Consider the following 7413-nt stretch of genomic DNA (forward strand, 5'->3'; position numbering starts at 1 on the left):
CGTTTGCTGCTGCTCTGTCAGTTCTCACTATCCGGGAGAGACGGCGATTCGAATCGATTCCTATCCAGCTGGAGGATTATTCCTAGCACTCACCCAAGCATCCCCCGTCGGAGAGCCAGCGGGTCACCTTTGGTACGACTCAGAAATCGCGGCTCCGATCAGCGCCGCACTCTCAGGGCTACCACTCTGCTTGGGAGGTCAAGAATTTTAACTCACCTGCCTTTGGTCTTACGCCAATGGTCCCCCGCACACCGCACTTCCTCCGGTAGTGCGCACTTTATACTTGCCGGTCTTCCAGCCTGAGTCATACTACTAGGCTTCGCGGTCGGAACGAGTTATCCGGCCAACTAAGTGTTAGGCATGCGTTCTACATGACAAGAGGACGTACAACGGTCGGTCCTTAGCTGCCACAGACAGAGTTACTACAACCTTGCAAAACTCCGTGCGGCTTAAGTCATTTTAATCAGGTTCCTTCCACTATAGCACATATAGACAATCGTGATCTGACACAACCCTATCTCGCGCAGGTGACAGGATATCACCTGACTTCTACCGATTAAAGCATGTCTAAGCCACTACTCGATCCTAACTCTATAACCAGGTGGTGGTAAGATAACTGGACAAGGATTAAGTAACATGCAGCAAGGGGTTTCACCACAACTCCTATACGTAATGCATCAATAGACTTAAAATGCTCCGGGGCTTGCCTTTCACGAACGATGCGGGCTCGTGGTTCGGACACTCAATCTCTTCCTCGGGCTCCTCGAGTCCAGCTTGCTGGACCTCCACCTCTGGATTGCCCTCCTGACCTTCGGAGTTCACCTGGAGCTCGAACGAAGCTGTCGCGTCCGGTGCACCTATTGCATGCATGATAAGTAAGAACGGGTGCATGCTAGACAGGGATGAATGCTTAACAAAGTAATTGACACTTCACTGGACACTCATTTACTGAGTAAACTCCCAAGATAGACTCACAAAGGATAACCAAGTAACTTAGCAAGATCTAACAAGTCCAACTATAAACAGCAAGCATTTCTTAACAGAGCAGCTCAGTAAACAGGTCATAACTATTGCTATTAAAATCCAACAATTATAAATGAGGACATTCTGGAAAGCTTATGAAATTGTCTACATATCATATTTAGATATCACAGCAGGATTCATAAGTTAAACAAGTCAATTAAACAAGGATCCAGGTTCTGTCCCAGAAAAACAGAAAGCACCTATTTCTGGAACCTAACTTGGAAAAGCCATAACTTCAAAACTACTGGACCAAATGATCCCAAATTTAAACCACAGCTAGTTCATAAAGTTGACAACAACTTTGATTTAGACAAGTCTTCCAGAAAACCAAGTTATGAATATGCAAAGGTTGAATTATTTCTTTGCTGTCCAGAACAGCTATAAACCTTCAATTAATTATTTAATGACATAGCCAAAATATAATTAGTATCAACCACATGGCTTATAAGCACAAACATACTATGGGATTACGAGAACAACATATGTTAACTCCAAAACACTTAATAATAAGACATTTATTAATTTAATTCTATAAAGGAGCATAATTACAAGATACTAGCAAAAGTGCTCAGAAAAATCTACAAACATTACAGAAGCACAAGCATAGCATCTTGACCTTACCGTAAAAATTTCAGAGCAATTGCACATGCCAAACTTAAGATAAATATTTAACATGTAACAAGGTGCTTAATTCACAATTAAGAAACATGGCTTATATAGTGTCAAACAGCAGATTTCAGATTATTTACATGTTACTAATACCATAAGCAAGTTTGACACAAAAGCAGAGCACCAGCATAAGCACCCAATATTTATTATGATTTAAATAAGGAAACAAACCATAGAACAAACATAAATTTCATATCACAGATATATCACTCCAAAAATCATGAAATATTTATCACAACATTCTCATACCACTCAGAGCCTAGCATACAAATTTCAAAGCAAATAGAGCAGTCTATCAACACATATAAATTTATACTTAAATAAACAAGATTAAATCATAACAATTATTTTTCCCAGAGAACAAGGTACATTTTTAATTTTTTATAAAAACTAGCCATCTCAAAGAATCTCACAAAATTGGTTTCACAATTTTTGGATCTCAAAAACAGAAAATATGATTTTTGCAAGAAAGCCAAAAATCTGGATTTGAATAAAAGAGAGGACGAGACCGTTGAGTCACTGACAGCGGGTCCCGCGCGTCAGCGACCCAGAGAACAGAGGGCTCCTTCGCCGGCGAATGTTCACCGACGGTGGGCTTCTCCGGCGGATCCAAGGGCACCAGCGTGCTCCTAGAGTGAATCCGCATCGATGGAGGTAAGTGGCGCTAGTCTTACAGCGATGGATTGGGGTCGCCGTCGGCCATGGCGGCACGACGGAGCTACCCCGGCTTATGCCGGCCATCTCCGACCGGTAGAGCGTCGGGGAAGAGCGGATTAAGCACCAGCGAGTTAGCGCGGAGCTTTCTAGGTAGAAACGCCTAACCCTAACGGCTTCGGTGAGTCTGCTCACGTGCGAGGTGCTCGTCGGCGGTGAGCACGGCGGTGCGGCGGTCGTGTTCCCACACGACAGTGGTGCCTCAGCCGGAATGGCGTGGCATGGACCGACACCAAGACCTAAGCGAACCTTAACGCGACTCAGAGGGAAGAGAGGAGGCGAGAACGGAGCAGCGGCGAGGTTCGCCGGAATCGGGGTCGCGACGGCCATGAACCCGACGACGACGAACTCGCGAAATGCGGCTCACCTTGGGGAGATCTCGTCCAACCGAGGGGTGGAGAAGATGGAGGAGCTCGAGGCGAACTCGAAGACGCTCGGAGGCAAGGCAAGACGTAGAGGCGAGGGCGCGAGAAGCTCGCGAAGCTCGCGGCGGCAATGGCGACGGCGCTTTCGCCTGGCGGAGTCGCGAGAGAGAGGCAGGGAGAGAGTGGACGGGCGCTGAGTGAGTGCAGGGTGTCGTGGCGTCCATGACGACGCCGACGGCCTGACGAGCGGGGCCAACACCGGCGTACGGGTGCCAAATGGCATACAGGTGTCGCGCTGGCGTCCACGACGGCGAGCTCGGCTCTGAATCAGGCAACGCGATCAACGACTGACAGAGCAACTTCGACGATGATTAACTTCCAAACCAAGGCGAGTTAGGAGATGGTGTAGTTGACAAAGTTGGAGTACTAGCTGAGTTCTCCAACAATGTCACCTAGATCAAAAGCCAAGATCGGCCTGGATTGAGAGATATGAGATTTCCAAAATCGTTCGAGCACACTGCTCACGCCAGGACTTAGCCAAAATCGACTAAGTGCTAAAACAGCACCCAATTCTGCATTGCAAGCACTGTTTGAGCAAGATGTGATCATTTTCATGAGATGGCCATGAAACAACTTTTGTTCCTTATAAAAATTGCTACAACGTTGCTCTAGAAAGTTTTGACATGCAAACATTTTATGAAACACTTTTTAAAAGCCTAAGCAAAAGAGGTTTCTAGGGCCTATTCATGTAAGTATGACTCAAGTGATTATTTTGGAGAAGTGACCAACATGAACATTGTTTCTAAGTTTGAGTTAGGCCTAGATAAACTATTTACCAAAGCATAACATGCAAGCATGAGCATGGTCCACACAAACACAAGCATAGGAAGCCTATTTAAACAACTTAAATCACATTTTTGCAGAGAATGACATGGCTCAAGGTAGATGATGATCATGATATGCTTGAGTAGATGATGATGCTCATGTTATGCATGTGATTTATGCAACCATAACACTGGGGTGTTACAGCCCTCCCCCCTTACAAAAATCTCGTCCCGAGATTTGGAAGCTTACTGATTTTCGAAGAATGCCTTATAAACTTCTTTTAAATAGTCCTCCGTCTCCCAAGTGGCATCTTCCTCCCCGTGGTTACTCCACAACACCTTGTAGAACTTAACCACATGATTACGAGTCACTCGTTCCTTGCGGTCGAGAACCGCTACAGGTTTCTCTTCGTACCCCAAGTCAGATTTCAACTTGATATCCCAGACTTCCACTCGTTCTTGTGGAACACGAAGGCATTTCTTCAATTGCGATACGTGAAAAACAGGAAAAATAGCCCGAAGCTCAACTGGTAATTGAACTTTGTATGCTACGTTCCTTTTTCTCTCAAGAATCTGATAAGGCCCCACATAACGAGGTCCAAGATTTTGCTTGACTCCGAACCTTTGTACACCTTTCATCGAAGACACCTTGATATACACATGGTCACCGACTGCAAACTCAATCGGCTTCCTTCTCTTATCAGCATAACTTTTCTAACAAGCTTGAGCACCTTCCAGATGTTGCTGGATGGAACGGACTTCCTGCTCCGCTTCGTTCACGAAATCGATGTCATAATACCTTCGTTCCCCGGATTCCACCCAATTCAACGGGGTTCGACATTTTCGACCGTACAGGGCTTCAAATGGAGCCATCTTGATGCTCTCTTCGTAACTATTGTTGTAAGAGAACTTAGCTAATGGCAACCACTTTACCCAAGAACCCTTTGAAGAGAGAGCACATGCCCTCAACATGTCTTCTAGGATTTGGTTAACACGTTCAGTTTGACCAGCCGTTTGGGGATGATAAGCAGAACTACGAACCAAGTGAGTACCAATCTGCTCATGAAGACACTCCCAAAATTGGGCAGTGAACTGTGGTCCACGATCCGATATGATAGTTCAAGGCACACCATACTGACAAACAATGTGCTCGAAGTACAATTCTGTATATTGATGTGAACGATAGTCAGTTCGAACTGGAATGAAACGAGCAACCTTGGTTAAACGGTCTACAATCACCCAGATAGAGTCGTAACCCTTAACAGAAGTTGGGAGTCCAACGATGAAATCCATGCTGACTTCTTCCCATTTCCAACCAGGAATTGACAAGGGTTGAAGTAAGCCTGCTTTCATGTGAACCGCCTTCACACGACAACAGTTGTCACAACGAGCGACAAAAGCAGCAATATCCTTTTCATCTTTGTCCACCAAAACAGAGGTTTCAGATCCTGATACATCTTGCTACTACCAGGATGGATAGACAACTTGGATGAATGAGCTTCAGATAAGATCTGATTTCGCTGCTCACGATCTTTTGGGACCACTACTCGATCTTTGAACCATAGGATTACATTCTCATCGACCCAGAAATGCTTGGTTTCTTCTTCTTTCATTGTTCTCTTTATATGATAGATGCCTACATCGGTTTGCTGCAATTCGATGACTTGATTACGAAGAGTACTCTCCAGAGAAATCTGGTTGAGCACAAGTGGGTGCATAAGATGTGACAACAATGGGTCTTCCATCTGAACTGAATGACAGTGCGCTTTCCGACTTAAGGCATCCGCAACTACGTTTGCCTTGCCCGGGTGGTAGTGCACTTGAAGATTATAATCTTTAATCAACTCAAGCCACCTTCGTTGCCGCATGTTCAATTCAGGTTGAGTGAAGATGTACTTGAGACTCTTATGATCAGTGTAGATATTACACAGATTACCCAACAAATAGTGCCTCTAGATTTTCAAAGTATGGACAACCGCAGCCAATTCTAAGTCATGAGTAGGGTAATTTACCTCATGCTTTCGAAGTTGGCGTGAGGCATACGTGATAACACGACCTTCCTGCATCAACACACAGCCTAAACCAATACCCGACGCGTCACAAAAGACATCGAAGGGCTTCTCGATATCAGGCTGAGCTAGGATAGGAGCTGATGTCAGCAATGTCCTCAACTTGTGGAATGCCTCTTCCCACTCCGGCGTCCACACAAACTTCTCATCTTTCGAAAGTAGACGAGTCATAGGCTTGGATATTTTTTAGAATTCTGGAATGAATCGACGATAATACCCAACTAGACCGAGAAAACTCCGGACCTCGTGCACTGATGTTGGAACCCTCCAATCCAGCACTTCTTGCACCTTAGCTGGGTCCACCGAGATACCATCTTCAGATAAGACATGGCCCAAGAAAGGTACTTTCTTCAGCGAAAACTCGCATTTGCTGAACTTAGCATAAAGCTGATGCTCACGCAAACGTGACAACACCACACGCAGATGCTCTGCATGCTCTTCTTCATTGCAAGAATATACCAGGATATCATCAATGAAGACCACCACAAACTTGTCCAATTCGAGCATCCGAATTCATGAGATTCATGAAATGAGCAGGTGCATTTGTAAGACCGAAGGACATGACGAGATACTCATACAACCATACCTCGTCGAGAAAGCTGTCTTAGGTACATCTTCAGGACGGATCTTGATCTGATGGTACCCATATCGCAAATCAATCTTGGAGAATACCTTGGCTTTAGACAACTGATCAAACAGAATATCAATGCGAGGAAGAGGGTATTTATTCTTGATGGTCACCGCATTCAGAGGACGATAGTCCACACACATATGCAAGGACTGATCCTTCTTCTTCACAAAGATAGCCAGACAACCCCAAGGAGAAGAACTAGGACGAATAAGACCCTTCTTTAACAACTCATTTAACTGGGTCCTAAGCTCAGCTAGCTCATTTGGTGGCATTCTATAAGCTCTTCTAGATATAGGAGCGGTACGTGGAATCAATTCAATTTTGAACTCCACATCCCGATCTGGAGGAAGCCCGGGTAAATCATCAGGGAACACATCCAGGAACTCACACACCACCGGAATATCCTTGATGGCCCTAGATGTAACTGCATTCATCGTGCTACGGATATGAATATCCCGAGGAAGTTGCACTAAGAACGCCTCTTTGGTATTCGGGTCTCTCAACATCACTACATGAGTGGTGGTGTCGATAAGAACTCCGTTGCCACTCATCCACTTCATACCCAGAATTACATCTATACCCACACCGGGTAGAACAACCAAATCAGCAAGAAACTGACGGTCTCCTATTTCTAGAGTTGCCCCCAGAACCACTTGATTGGTAGAAATATCATTTCCAGCAGCACTAATGCAATAACTGCCCTTATCAAGTGTAATTGCCTTGAGATTATGCTTAGACACAAAGTCTGAACTCACCAAAGAATGCGATGCTCCTGAATCGAAAAGCACAAGTGCATCACATTGATTAACCAGAAACTTACCAGCCGTAACTACCTCACCAGCAGGGATTGTCTCCACATTTGTGTAGTGAACACGCCCCTGGCGGACATTCCCTTGGTTGACCTTCTTTGGTGGGTATGGACAGTTGCTTTGCCAATGCCCAGTCTGATTGCAGTTCCAGCATGGACGGTTGGCAGGGGGAGTCTTGGCATAGTTGGGACCGGTGTTGCCCCTCGGAAGGGCAATGGAGTAACCCTTGCGGAAACCCGTCTTCGCCCGATTCTTCTTCACTGGAGGGCGATATCGCTGGTTAGGGGTTGGAGCGCGATACTGTGGCCT

The sequence above is a fragment of the Sorghum bicolor genome, chromosome 6, assembly GCF_000003195.3.
Source record: "Sorghum bicolor cultivar BTx623 chromosome 6, Sorghum_bicolor_NCBIv3, whole genome shotgun sequence".
Taxonomy (NCBI): domain Eukaryota; kingdom Viridiplantae; phylum Streptophyta; class Magnoliopsida; order Poales; family Poaceae; genus Sorghum; species Sorghum bicolor.